A 16313-nucleotide genomic window follows, 5' to 3' on the forward strand; every position below is an offset into this window, starting at 1 on the left:
CAGGACATCCAAAAATGGAAGACATCCCTCCTTTTCCACTTCCATTGTAAAATGAATTTGTCCATGGATGGAGTTCAGATGGTTTAAGAAGTCCTGCAATTTGTCCTCGCCATGGGGCCACACTACGAAGGTGTCATCAACGTAACTCCAAAAAACTGTAGGTTTCAAAATAGCAGACTCCAGGGCCTTCTCCTCGAAGTCCTCCATAAATCTGTGGCCGCATGAGCAGTGGCGCGGTTCGCGAGTTTAAAAGGATGGAGCGAGCGCTGGAGCGTCAGTCGTACGGCTCTCTCTGAAGATGGCTGAAAGGTATACAGCCGAAATATTAGAAGAAGCAGAATTCATGCGGCTGCATTCCCGAAACTTAATGGAGCAGTCTTTGCGCCGCGAAAACTTGAAGATTCACATAAAGCGTAGACTCTTTGAGACATTACTCCCAAGGGGGAAAGTGCACATGTTGACTGTTGTATTCAATCCCGATTTAATTCCTGTGTTACATCAACACTCAGATAGTCCACAGATTACAGAACGCTTCCAGATGTGCATCGGAAGCTACTACTGGTCTTCCAGGGAACGATCAAACCGTAGACTGTTTGTGACATTACTCCCATGAAAGAAAGTGCGCGTGGTGTCTGTTGTATTCAATCCCGATGCAATTTCTGTGTTACATCAACACTCTGATAGTCCACAGATTACAGTATGCCTCCAGATGTGCATCGGAAACTTCTACTGGTCTTCCAAGAAACGAAAAAAGCGTAACTGTTTGAGACATTCCTCATATGGAGGAAAGTGCGCATGGTGACTGTTGTATTCAATTCCGAGGCAATTTCTGTGTTTCATCAACACTTTGAAGGTCCACAGATTACAGAATGCCTCCATTTGTGCATCGGAAACTACTGTTGGTCATCCAGGGAAAGATCAAAACGTAGACTGTTTGAGACATTACTCCCTCGGAGGAAAGTGCGCATGGTGAATGTTGTATTCAATCTCGAGGCAATTTCAGTGTTTTATCAACACTCTGAAGGTCAACAGATTACAGAATGCCTCCAGATGTGCGTCGGACACTACTACTGGTCTTCCAGGGAACGATAAAAGCGTAGACTGTTTGAGACATTACTCCCATGGAGGAAAGTGCGCATGGTGACTGCTGTATTCAATCCCGATCCAATTTCTGTGTTTCATCAACACTTTGAAGGTCCACAGATTACAGAATGCCTCCAGATGTGCATCGTAAACTACTACTGGTCTTCCAGAGAACGGTCAAAGAGTAGACTCTTTGAGACATTACTCCTATGGAGGAAAGTGCGCATGGTGACTGTTGTATTCAATCACGATGCAATTTCTGTGTTTCATCAACATCAAATGATTTACAGATTACAGAATGCCTCCGGATGTGCATCGTAAACTACTACTGGTCTTCCAGGGAACGTTCAAAGCGTAGACTGTTTGAGACATTACTCCCATGAAGGAAAGTGCGCATGGTGACTGTTGTATTCAATCCCGATGCAATTTCCGTGTTTCATTAACACTCTGATAGTCCACAATTTACAGAATGCCTCCAGATGTGCATCGGAAACTACTACTGTTCTTCCAGGGAACGATAAAAGCGTAGACTGTTTGAGACATTACACCCATGGAGGAAAGTGCACATGTTGACTGTTGTATTCAATCCCGATGCAATTTCTGTGTTACATCAGAACTCGGATAGTCCACAGATTACAGTATGCCTCCAGATGTGCATCGGAAAATTCTGTGGTCTTCCAAGAAACGAAAAAAGAGTAGACTGTTTGAGTCAATCCTCATACGGAAGAAAGTGCGCATGGTGACTGTTGTATTCAATTCCGAGGCAATTTCTGTGTTTCATCAACACTTTGAAGGTCCACAGATTACAGAATGCCTCCATTTGTGCATCGGAAACTACTGCTGGTCATCCAGGGAACGATCAAAACGTAGACTGTTTGAGACAATACTCCCTCGGAGGAAAGTGCGCATGGTGCCTGTTGTATTCAGTCTCGAAGCAATTTCTGTGTTTCATCAACACTTTGAAGGTACACAGATTACAGAATGACTCCAGATGTGCATCGGAAACTACTACTGGTCTTCCAGGGAACGATCAAAGCGTAGACTGTTTGAGACATTACTCCCATGGAGGAAAGTGTACATGTTGACTGTTGTATTCAATCCCGATGCAATTTCTGTGTTACATCAACACTCTGATAGTCCACAGATTACAGAATGCATCCAGATGTGCATCGGAAACTACTACTGGTCTTCCAGGGAACGATCAAACCGTAGACTGTTTGAGACATTACTCCCATGGAGGAAAGTGCGCATGGTGACTGTTGTATTAAATCCCGATGCAATTTCTGTGTTTCATCTACACTCTGATAGTCCATAGATTACAGAATGCCTCCAGATGTGCATCGGAAACTACTACTGGTCTTCCAGGGAACGATCAAAGCGTAGACTGTTTGAGACATTACTGCCTCGGAGGAAAGTGCGCATGGTGAGTGTTGTATTCAATCTCGAGGCAATTTCTGTGTTTCATCAACACTTTGAAGGTACACAGATTACAGAATGCCTCCAGATGTGCATCGGAAACTACTACTGGTCTTCCAGGGAACGATCAAAGCGTAGACTGTTTGAGACATTACTCCCATGGAAGAAAGTGCGCATGGTGACTGTTGTATTCTATCCCGATGCAATTTCTGTGTGTCATCGACAGTCTGATAGTCCACTGATTACAGAAGTCCTCCAGATGTGCATCGGAAACTACTACTGGTCTTCAGGGAACGATCAAAGGGATGACAGTTTGAGACATTACTCCCATGGAGGAAAGTGCGCATGGTGGCTGTTGTATTCAATCACGATGCAATTTCTGAGTTTCAACAACATTCTGATAGTCCACAGATTACAGAATGCCTCCAGATTTGCATCGGAAACTACTACTGGTCTTCCAGGGAACGATCAATGCGTAGACTGTTTGAGACATTACTCCCTCGGAGGAAAGTGCGCATGGTGCCTGTTGTATTCAATCTCGAAGCAATTTCTGTGTTTCATCAACACTTTGAAGGTCCACAGATTACAGAATGCATCCAGATGTGCATCGGAAACTACTACTGGTCTTCCAGGGAACGATCAAACCGTAGACTGTTTGAGACATTACTCCCATGGAGGAAAGTGCGCATGGTGACTGTTGTATTAAATCCCGATGCAATTTCTGTGTTTCATCTACACTCTGATAGTCCATAGATTACAGAATGCCTCCAGATGTGCATCGGAAACTACTACTGGTCTTCCAGGGAACGATCAAAGCGTAGACTGTTTGAGACATTACTGCCTCGGAGGAAAGTGCGCATGGTGAGTGTTGTATTCAATCTCGAGGCAATTTCTGTGTTTCATCAACACTTTGAAGGTACACAGATTACAGAATGCCTCCAGATGTGCATCGGAAGCTACTACTGGTCTTCCAGGGAACGATCAAAGCGTAGACTGTTTGTGACATTACTCCCATGGAAGAAAGTGCGCGTGGTGTCTGTTGTATTCAATCCCGATGCAATTTCTGTGTTACATCAACACTCTGATAGTCCACAGATTACAGTATGCCTCCAGATGTGCATCGGAAACTTCTACTGGTCTTCCAAGAAACGAAAAAAGCGTAACTGTTTGAGACATTCCTCATATGGAGGAAAGTGCGCATGGTGACTGTTGTATTCAATTCCGAGGCAATTTCTGTGTTTCATCAACACTTTGAAGGTCCACAGATTACAGAATGCCTCCATTTGTGCATCGGAAACTACTGTTGGTCATCCAGGGAAAGATCAAAACGTAGACTGTTTGAGACATTACTCCCTCGGAGGAAAGTGCGCATGGTGAATGTTGTATTCAATCTCGAGGCAATTTCAGTGTTTTATCAACACTCTGAAGGTCAACAGATTACAGAATGCCTCCAGATGTGCGTCGGACACTACTACTGGTCTTCCAGGGAACGATAAAAGCGTAGACTGTTTGAGACATTACTCCCATGGAGGAAAGTGCGCATGGTGACTGCTGTATTCAATCCCGATCCAATTTCTGTGTTTCATCAACACTTTGAAGGTCCACAGATTACAGAATGCCTCCAGATGTGCATCGTAAACTACTACTGGTCTTCCAGAGAACGGTCAAAGTGTAGACTCTTTGAGACATTACTCCTATGGAGGAAAGTGCGCATGGTGACTGTTGTATTCAATCACGATGCAATTTCTGTGTTTCATCAACATCAAATGATTTACAGATTACAGAATGCCTCCGGATGTGCATCGTAAACTACTACTGGTCTTCCAGGGAACGTTCAAAGCGTAGACTGTTTGAGACATTACTCCCATGAAGGAAAGTGCGCATGGTGACTGTTGTATTCAATCCCGATGCAATTTCCGTGTTTCATTAACACTCTGATAGTCCACAATTTACAGAATGCCTCCAGATGTGCATCGGAAACTACTACTGTTCTTCCAGGGAACGATAAAAGCGTAGACTGTTTGAGACATTACACCCATGGAGGAAAGTGCACATGTTGACTGTTGTATTCAATCCCGATGCAATTTCTGTGTTACATCAGAACTCGGATAGTCCACAGATTACAGTATGCCTCCAGATGTGCATCGGAAAATTCTGTGGTCTTCCAAGAAACGAAAAAAGAGTAGACTGTTTGAGTCAATCCTCATACGGAAGAAAGTGCGCATGGTGACTGTTGTATTCAATTCCGAGGCAATTTCTGTGTTTCATCAACACTTTGAAGGTCCACAGATTACAGAATGCCTCCATTTGTGCATCGGAAACTACTGTTGGTCATCCAGGGAAAGATCAAAACGTAGACTGTTTGAGACATTACTCCCTCGGAGGAAAGTGCGCATGGTGAATGTTGTATTCAATCTCGAGGCAATTTCAGTGTTTTATCAACACTCTGAAGGTCAACAGATTACAGAATGCCTCCAGATGTGCGTCGGACACTACTACTGGTCTTCCAGGGAACGATAAAAGCGTAGACTGTTTGAGACATTACTCCCATGGAGGAAAGTGCGCATGGTGACTGCTGTATTCAATCCCGATCCAATTTCTGTGTTTCATCAACACTTTGAAGGTCCACAGATTACAGAATGCCTCCAGATGTGCATCGTAAACTACTACTGGTCTTCCAGAGAACGATCAAAGGGATGACAGTTTGAGACATTACTCCCATGGAGGAAAGTGCGCATGGTGACTGTTGTATTCAATCACGATGCAATTTCTGTGTTTCATCAACATCAAATGATTTGCAGATTACAGAATGCCTCCGGATGTGCATCGTAAACTACTACTGGTCTTCCAGGGAACGTTCAAAGCGTAGACTGTTTGAGACATTACTCCCATGAAGGAAAGTGCGCATGGTGACTGTTGTATTCAATCCCGATGCAATTTCCGTGTTTCATTAACACTCTGATAGTCCACAATTTACAGAATGCCTCCAGATGTGCATCGGAAACTACTACTGTTCTTCCAGGGAACGATAAAAGCGTAGACTGTTTGAGACATTACACCCATGGAGGAAAGTGCACATGTTGACTGTTGTATTCAATCCCGATGCAATTTCTGTGTTACATCAGAACTCGGATAGTCCACAGATTACAGTATGCCTCCAGATGTGCATCGGAAAATTCTGTGGTCTTCCAAGAAACGAAAAAAGAGTAGACTGTTTGAGTCAATCCTCATACGGAAGAAAGTGCGCATGGTGACTGTTGTATTCAATTCCGAGGCAATTTCTGTGTTTCATCAACACTTTGAAGGTCCACAGATTACAGAATGCCTCCATTTGTGCATCGGAAACTACTGCTGGTCATCCAGGGAACGATCAAAACGTAGACTGTTTGAGACAATACTCCCTCGGAGGAAAGTGCGCATGGTGCCTGTTGTATTCAGTCTCGAAGCAATTTCTGTGTTTCATCAACACTTTGAAGGTACACAGATTACAGAATGACTCCAGATGTGCATCGGAAACTACTACTGGTCTTCCAGGGAACGATCAAAGCGTAGACTGTTTGAGACATTACTCCCATGGAGGAAAGTGTACATGTTGACTGTTGTATTCAATCCCGATGCAATTTCTGTGTTACATCAACACTCTGATAGTCCACAGATTACAGAATGCATCCAGATGTGCATCGGAAACTACTACTGGTCTTCCAGGGAACGATCAAACCGTAGACTGTTTGAGACATTACTCCCATGGAGGAAAGTGCGCATGGTGACTGTTGTATTAAATCCCGATGCAATTTCTGTGTTTCATCTACACTCTGATAGTCCATAGATTACAGAATGCCTCCAGATGTGCATCGGAAACTACTACTGGTCTTCCAGGGAACGATCAAAGCGTAGACTGTTTGAGACATTACTGCCTCGGAGGAAAGTGCGCATGGTGAGTGTTGTATTCAATCTCGAGGCAATTTCTGTGTTTCATCAACACTTTGAAGGTACACAGATTACAGAATGCCTCCAGATGTGCATCGGAAACTACTACTGGTCTTCCAGGGAACGATCAAAGCGTAGACTGTTTGAGACATTACTCCCATGGAAGAAAGTGCGCATGGTGACTGTTGTATTCTATCCCGATGCAATTTCTGTGTGTCATCGACAGTCTGATAGTCCACTGATTACAGAAGTCCTCCAGATGTGCATCGGAAACTACTACTGGTCTTCAGGGAACGATCAAAGGGATGACAGTTTGAGACATTACTCCCATGGAGGAAAGTGCGCATGGTGGCTGTTGTATTCAATCACGATGCAATTTCTGAGTTTCAACAACATTCTGATAGTCCACAGATTACAGAATGCCTCCAGATTTGCATCGGAAACTACTACTGGTCTTCCAGGGAACGATCAATGCGTAGACTGTTTGAGACATTACTCCCTCGGAGGAAAGTGCGCATGGTGCCTGTTGTATTCAATCTCGAAGCAATTTCTGTGTTTCATCAACACTTTGAAGGTCCACAGATTACAGAATGCATCCAGATGTGCATCGGAAACTACTACTGGTCTTCCAGGGAACGATCAAACCGTAGACTGTTTGAGACATTACTCCCATGGAGGAAAGTGCGCATGGTGACTGTTGTATTAAATCCCGATGCAATTTCTGTGTTTCATCTACACTCTGATAGTCCATAGATTACAGAATGCCTCCAGATGTGCATCGGAAACTACTACTGGTCTTCCAGGGAACGATCAAAGCGTAGACTGTTTGAGACATTACTGCCTCGGAGGAAAGTGCGCATGGTGAGTGTTGTATTCAATCTCGAGGCAATTTCTGTGTTTCATCAACACTTTGAAGGTACACAGATTACAGAATGCCTCCAGATGTGCATCGGAAGCTACTACTGGTCTTCCAGGGAACGATCAAAGCGTAGACTGTTTGTGACATTACTCCCATGGAAGAAAGTGCGCGTGGTGTCTGTTGTATTCAATCCCGATGCAATTTCTGTGTTACATCAACACTCTGATAGTCCACAGATTACAGTATGCCTCCAGATGTACATCGGAAACTTCTACTGGTCTTCCAAGAAACGAAAAAAGCGTAACTGTTTGAGACATTCCTCATATGGAGGAAAGTGCGCATGGTGACTGTTGTATTCAATTCCGAGGCAATTTCTGTGTTTCATCAACACTTTGAAGGTCCACAGATTACAGAATGCCTCCATTTGTGCATCGGAAGCTACTGTTGGTCATCCAGGGAAAGATCAAAACGTAGACTGTTTGAGACATTACTCCCTCGGAGGAAAGTGCGCATGGTGAATGTTGTATTCAATCTCGAGGCAATTTCAGTGTTTTATCAACACTCTGAAGGTCAACAGATTACAGAATGCCTCCAGATGTGCGTCGGACACTACTACTGGTCTTCCAGGGAACGATAAAAGCGTAGACTGTTTGAGACATTACTCCCATGGAGGAAAGTGCGCATGGTGACTGCTGTATTCAATCCCGATCCAATTTCTGTGTTTCATCAACACTTTGAAGGTCCACAGATTACAGAATGCCTCCAGATGTGCATCGTAAACTACTACTGGTCTTCCAGAGAACGGTCAAAGTGTAGACTCTTTGAGACATTACTCCTATGGAGGAAAGTGCGCATGGTGACTGTTGTATTCAATCACGATGCAATTTCTGTGTTTCATCAACATCAAATGATTTACAGATTACAGAATGCCTCCGGATGTGCATCGTAAACTACTACTGGTCTTCCAGGGAACGTTCAAAGCGTAGACTGTTTGAGACATTACTCCCATGAAGGAAAGTGCGCATGGTGACTGTTGTATTCAATCCCGATGCAATTTCCGTGTTTCATTAACACTCTGATAGTCCACAATTTACAGAATGCCTCCAGATGTGCATCGGAAACTACTACTGTTCTTCCAGGGAACGATAAAAGCGTAGACTGTTTGAGACATTACACCCATGGAGGAAAGTGCACATGTTGACTGTTGTATTCAATCCCGATGCAATTTCTGTGTTACATCAGAACTCGGATAGTCCACAGATTACAGTATGCCTCCAGATGTGCATCGGAAAATTCTGTGGTCTTCCAAGAAACGAAAAAAGAGTAGACTGTTTGAGTCAATCCTCATACGGAAGAAAATGCGCATGGTGACTGTTGTATTCAATTCCGAGGCAATTTCTGTGTTTCATCAACACTTTGAAGGTCCACAGATTACAGAATGCCTCCATTTGTGCATCGGAAACTACTGCTGGTCATCCAGGGAACGATCAAAACGTAGACTGTTTGAGACAATACTCCCTCGGAGGAAAGTGCGCATGGTGCCTGTTGTATTCAGTCTCGAAGCAATTTCTGTGTTTCATCAACACTTTGAAGGTACACAGATTACAGAATGACTCCAGATGTGCATCGGAAACTACTACTGGTCTTCCAGGGAACGATCAAAGCGTAGACTGTTTGAGACATTACTCCCATGGAGGAAAGTGTACATGTTGACTGTTGTATTCAATCCCGATGCAATTTCTGTGTTTCAATAAAACTCTGATAGTCCACAGATTACAGAATGCCTCCAGATGTGCATCGGAAACTACTACTGGTCTTCCTGTAAACGAAAAATGCGTAGATTGTTTGTGACATTACTCCCATGGAGGAAAGTGCGCATTGTGACTGTTGTATTCAATCCCGAGGCAATTTCTTTGCTTCTTCAACACTTTGAAGGTCCACAGACTACAGCATGCCTCCAGATGTGCATAGGAAACTACTACTGGACTTCCAGGTAACGATCAAAGCGTAGACGGTTTGAGACATTACTCCCATGGAGGAAAGTGCGCATGGTGGCTGTTGTATTAAATCCCGATGCAATTTCTGTGATTCATCTACACTCGGATAGTCCACAGATTACAGAATGCCTCCAGATGTGCATCGGAAACTATTACTGGTGTTCAGGGTACGATCAAAGCTATGACAGTTGGAGACATTACTCCATTGGAGGAAAGTGCGCATGGTGACTGTTGTATTCAATCTCGAGGCAATTTCTGTGTTTTATCAACACTCTGAAGGTCAACAGATTACAGAATGCCTCCAGATGTGCGTCATACACTACTACTGGTCTTCCAGTGAACGATAAAAGCGTAGACTATTTGAGACATTACTCCCATGGATGAAAGTGCGTATGGTGACTGCTGAATTCAATCCCGATGCAAATTCTGTGTTTCATCAACACTTTGAAGGTCCACAGATTACAGAATGCCTCCAGATGTGCATCGGAAACTACTACTTGTCTTCCAGGGAACGATGAGAGCGTAGACTGTTTGTGACATTACTCCCATGGAGGAAAGTGTGCATGGTGACTGTTGTATTCAATACCGATGCAATTTCTGTGTTTCAATAAAACTCTGATAGTCCACAGATTACAGAATGCCTCCAGATGTGCATCGGAAACTACTACTGGTCTTCCTGTAAACGAAAAATGCGTAGATTGTTTGTGACATTACTCCCATGGAGGAAAGTGCGCATTGTGACTGTTGTATTCAATCCCGAGGCAATTTCTTTGCTTCTTCAACACTTTGAAGGTCCACAGATTACAGCATGCCTCCAGATGTGCATAGGAAACGACTACTGGACTTCCAGGTAACGATCAAAGCGTAGACGGTTTGAGACATTACTCCCATGGAGGAAAGTGCGCAAGGTGAATGTTGTATTAAATCCCGATGCAATTTCTGTGTTTCATCTACACTCGGATAGTCCACAGATTACAGAATGCCTCCAGATGTGCATCGGAAACTATTACTTGTGTTCAGGGTACGATCAAAGCTATGACAGTTTGAGACATTACTCCATTGGAGGAAAGTGCCCATGGAGACTGTTGTATTCAATCTCGAGGCAATTTCTGTGTTTCATCAACACTTTGAAGGTCCACAGATTACAGAATGTCTCCAGATGTGCATCGGAAACTACTACTTATCTTCCAGGGAACGATCAGAGCGTAGACTGTATGTGACATTACTCCCATGGTGGAAAGTGCGCATGGTGACTGCTGTATTCAATACCGATGCAATTTCTGTGTTTCATCTACACTTTGAAGGTCCACAGATTACAGAATGCCTCCATTTGTGCATCGGAAACTACTACTGGTCTTCCAGGGAACGATCAAAGCGTAAACTCTTTGAGACATTACTCCCATGGAGAAAAGTGCGCATGGTGACTGTTGTATTCAATCAGGATGCAGTTTCTGTGTTTCATCAACACTTTGAAGGTCCACAGATTACAGAATGCCTCCTGATGTGCATCGGATACTACTACTGGTCTTCCTGGGAACGTTCAAAGCGTAGACTGTTTGAGACATTACTCCCATGGAGATAAGTGTGCATGGTGACTGTTGTATTCAATCAAGATGCAATTTCTGTGTTCAACACTCTGATAGTCCACAGATTACAGAATGCCTCCAGAAGTGCATCGGAAAATACTACTGGTCTTCCAGGGAACAATCAAAGCATAGACTATTTGAGACATTACCCCCATGGAGGAAAGTGCGCATTTTGACAGCTGCATTAAATCCCGATGCAATTTCTGTGTTTCATCAACACCCTGATAGTCCACAGATTACAGAATGCCTTCAGATGTGCTTCGGAAACTACTACTGTTCTACCAGGGAACGATCAAAGCGTAGACTGTTTGAGACATTACTCCCATGGAGGAAAGTGGGCATGGTAATTGTTGTACTCAATCCCGAGGCAATTTCTGTGTTTCATCTACACTAGGATAGTCCACAGATTACAGAATGCCTCCAGATGTGCATCGGAAACTATTACTGGTGTTCAGGGTACGATCAAAGCTATGACAGTTTGAGACAATACTCCATTGGAGGAAAGTGCGCATGGTGATTGTTGTATTCAATCTCGAGGCAATATCTGTGATTTATCAACACTCTGAAGGTCAACAGATTACAGAACGCCTCCAGATGTGCGTCGGACACTACTACTTTTCTTCCAGGGAACGATAAAAGCGTAGTCTGTTTGAGACATTACTCCCATGGAGGAAAGTGCGCATGGTGACTGCTGTATTCAATCGCTATGCAATTTCTGTGTTTCATCAACACTTTGAAGGTCCACAGATTACAGACTGAATCCAGATGTTAATCGGAAACTACTACTGGTCTTACAGGGAACGATCAAAGCATAGACTGTTTGAGACATTACTCCCATGGTGGAAAGTGCGCATCGTGACTGTTGTACTCAATCCCGATGCAATTTCTGTGTTTCATCTACACTTGGATAGTCCCCAGATTACAGAATGCCTATAGATGTGCATCGGAAACTAATACTGGTCTTCAGGGAACGATCAAAGCGATGACAGTTTGATACATTACTCCATTGGAGGAAAGTGCGCGTGGTGACTGTTGTATTCAATCCCGAGGCAATTTCTTTGTTTCATCAACACTCTGAAGGTCCACGGATTACAGCATGCCTCCATATGTGCATCGGAAACTACTACTGGTATTCCATAGAATGATCAAAGCATACACTATTTGAGACATTACTTCCATGGAGGAAAGTGCACACGTAGACTGTTGTATTCAATCCCGATTTAATAACTGTGTTACTTCATCACTCAGATAGTCCACAGATTACAGAATGCCTCCTGATGTGCATCGGAAACTACTACTGGTCTTCCTGGGAACGTTCAAAGCGTAGACTGTTTGAGACATTACTCCCATGGAGATAAGTGCGCATGGTGACTGTTGTATTCAATCAAGGTGCAATTTCTGTGTTCAACACTCTGATAGTCCACAGATTACAGAATGCCTCCAGAAGTGCATCGGAAACTACTACTGGTCTTCCAGGGAACGATCAAAGCGTAGACTATTTGAGACATTACCCCCATGGAGGAAAGTGCGCAATTTGACAGCTGTATTCAATCCCGATGCCATTTCTGTGTTTCATCAACACCCTGATAGTCCACAGATTAAAGAATGCCTCCAGGTGTGCTTCGGAAACTACTACTGTTCTACCAGGGAACGATCAGAGCGTAGACTCTTTGAGACATTACTCCCATAGAGGAAAGTGGTCATGGTAATTGTTGTATTCAATCCCGAGGCAATTTCTGTGTTTAATCAATACTTTGAAGGTCCACAGATTACAGAATGCCTCCAGATGTGCATCGGAATCTACTACTGGTCTTCCAGGGAACGATTAAAGCATACACTATTTGAGACATTACTTAAATGGAGGAAAGTGCGCATATTGACTGTTGTATTCAATCCCGATGCAATTTCTGTGTTTCCTCAACACTTTGAAGGTCCACAGATTACAGAATGCCTCCGGATGTGCATCGGAAACTACTACTGGACTTCCAAGTAACGATCAAACCGTAGACTCTTTGAGACTTTACTCCCATGGAGGAAAGAGCGCATGGTGACTGTTGTATTCTATCCCGATGCAATTTCTGTGTTTCATCAACACTTTGAAGGTCCACAGATTAAACATTGAATGCAGATGTTAATCGGAAACTACTACTGGTCTTCCAGGGAACGATCAAAGCATAGACTGTTTGAGGCATGACTCCCATGGTGGAAAGTGCGCAGGGTGACAGTTGTACTCAATCCCGACACAATTTCTCAGTTTCATCAACACTCAGATAGTCCCCAGATTACTGAATGCCACCAGATGTGTATCGGAAACTACTACTGGTCTTCCAGGGAACGATCAAAGCGTAGACTGTTTGAGAGATTACTTCCATGGAGGAAAGTGCGCATGGTGACTGTTGTATTCAATCCCGATGCAATTTCTGTGTTTCATCTACACTCGGATAGTCCCCAGATTACAGAATGCCTATAGATGTGCATCGGAAACTATTACTGGTCTTCAGGGAACGATCAAAGCGATGACAGTTTGATACATTACTCCATTGGAGGAAAGTGCGCATGGTGTCTGTTGTATTCAATCCCGATGCAATTTCTGTGTTTCATCAACACTCTGATAGTCCACAGATTACAGAATGCCTCCAGATGTGCATCGTAAACTACTACTGGTCTTCCAGGGAACGATCAAAGCGTAGACTGTTTGAGATATTACACCCACGGAGGAAAGAGGGCATGGTGACTGTTGTATTCAATCCCGAGGCATTTTCTGTGTTTCATCAACACTTCGTAAGTCCACAGATTACAGAATGCCTCCAGATGTGTTTTGGAAACTACTACTGGTCTTCCAGGGAACGATCAAAGCGTAGACTGTTTGAGAGATTACTCCCATGGAGGAAAGTGCGCATGGTGACTGTTGTATTCAATCCCGAATGCAATTTCTGTGTTTCATCAACGCTCTGATAGTCCAGAGATTACAGGATGCCTCCAGATGTGCATTGGAAAGTACTACTGGTCTTCCAGGCAACGATCAAAGCGTAAAGTGTTTGAGACATTACTCCCATGGAGTTAAGTGCGCATGGTGACTGTTGTATTCAATCTCGATGCTATTTCTGTGTTTCATCAACACTCTGATAGTCCACAGATTACAAAATGCCTCCAGATGCGCATCGGAAACTATTACTGGTCTTCCAGGGCACAATCAAACCGTAGACTGTTTGAGACATTTTTCCAATGGAGGAAAGTGCGCATGGTGACTTTTGTATTCAATCCCGATTCAATTTCTGTGTTTCATCAACACTTTGAAGGTCCACAGAGTACATAATGCCTCCAGATGTGCATTGGAAACTACTACCGGTCTTCCAGGCAACGATCAAAGCGTAGACTGTTAGAGACATTACTCCAATGGAGGAATGTGCGCATGGTGATTGTTGTATTCAATCCCGATGCAATTTCTGTGTTTCATCAACACTCTGTTTGTCCACAGATACAGAATGCCTCCAGATGTGCAACGGAAACTACTACTGGTCTTCCAGCGAACTATCAAAGCGTAGCCTGTTTGAGACATTACTCCCATGGAGGAAAGTGCGCATGGCGACTGTTGTATTCAATCAGGATGCAGTTTCTGTGTTTCATCAACACTTTGAAGGTCCACAGATTACAGATTGAGTCCAGATGTTAATCGTAAACTACTACTGGTCTTACAGGGAACTATCAAGGCATAGACTGTTTGTAACATTACTCCCATGGAAGAAAGTGCGCATCGTGACTGTTGTACTGAAACGCGACACAATTTCTGTGTTTCATCAACACTCAGACAGTCCCCAGATTACTGAATGCCACCAGATGTGCATCGGAAACTACTACTGGTCTTCCAGGGAACGATCAAAGCGTAGACCCCTTAAGACATTATTCCCATGGTGGAAAGTGCGCATGGTGACTGTTGTATTCAATACCGATGCAATTTCTGTGTTTCATCAACACGCTGATAGTACGAAGATTACAGAATGCCTCCAGATGTGCATCGGAAACTACTACTGGTCTTCCACAGAACGATCAAAGCGTAGACTGTTTGAGACATTACTCCCATGGAGGAAAGTGCGCATGGTGACTGCTGTATTCAATCCCTATGCAATTTCTGTGTTTCATCAACACCTTGAAGGTCCACAGATTACAGATTGAATCCAGATGTTAATAGGAAACTACTACTGGTCTTACAGGGAACGATCAAAGCGTAGACTGTTTGAGACATTACTCCCATGGTGGAAAGTGCGCATGGTGACTGTTGTATTCAATCCCGGATCAATTTCTTTGTTTCATCAACACTCTGAAGGTCCACTGATTACAGAATGCCTCCAGATGTGCATCGGAAACTACTACTGGTATTCCAGGGAATGATCAAAGCCTACTCTATTTGAGACATTACTTCCATGGAGGAAAGTGCGCATATTGACTGTTGTATTCAATCCCGATGCAATTTCTGTGTTTCCTCAACACTTTGAAGGTCCACAGATTACAGAATGCCTCCAGATGTGCATTGGAAACTACTACTGGTCTTCCAGGCAACGATCAAAGCGTAGATTGTTTGAGACATTACTCCCATGGAGGGAAGTGCACATGTAGACTGTTGTATTCAATCCCGATTTAATTTCTGTGTTACATCAACACTCAGATAGTCCACAGATTACAGAATGCTTCCAGATGTGCATCGGAAGCTACTACTGGTCTTCCAGGGAACGATCAAAGCGTAGACTGTTTGTGACATTACTCCCATGGAAGAAAGTGCGCATGGTGACTGTTGTATTCAATACCGATGCAATTTCTGTGTTTCAATGAAACTCTGATAGTCCACAGGTTACAGAATGCCTCCAGATGTGCATCGGAAACTACTACTGGTCTTCCAGGAAACGGAAAAAGCGTAGATTGTTTGAGACATTACACCCCATGGAGGAAAGTGCGCATGGTGACTGTTGTATTCAATTCCGAGGCAATTTCTGTGTTTCATCAACACTTTGAAGGTCCACAGATGACAGAATAACTCCATTTGTGCATCGGAAACTACTACTGGTCTTCCAGGGAACGATCAAAGCGTAGACTCTTTGAGACATTACTCCCATGGGGGAAAGTGCGCATGGTGACTGTTGTATTCTATCCCGATGCAATTTCTGTGTTTCATCGACAGTCTGATAGTCCACTGATTACAGAAGTCCTCCAGATGTGCATCGGAAACTACTACTGGTCTTCAGGGAACGATCAAAGGGATGACAGTTTGAGACATTACTCCCATGGAGGAAAGTGCGCATGGTGGCTGTTGTATTCAATCACGATGCAATTTCTGTGTTTCAACAACATTCTGATAGTCCACAGATTACAGAACGCCTCCAGATGTGCATCGGAAACTACTACTGGTCTTCCAGGGAACGAACAAAGCGTAGACTGTTTGAGACATTACTC

Source organism: Schistocerca gregaria, chromosome 8 (genome assembly GCF_023897955.1).
Source record: "Schistocerca gregaria isolate iqSchGreg1 chromosome 8, iqSchGreg1.2, whole genome shotgun sequence".
Taxonomy (NCBI): domain Eukaryota; kingdom Metazoa; phylum Arthropoda; class Insecta; order Orthoptera; family Acrididae; genus Schistocerca; species Schistocerca gregaria.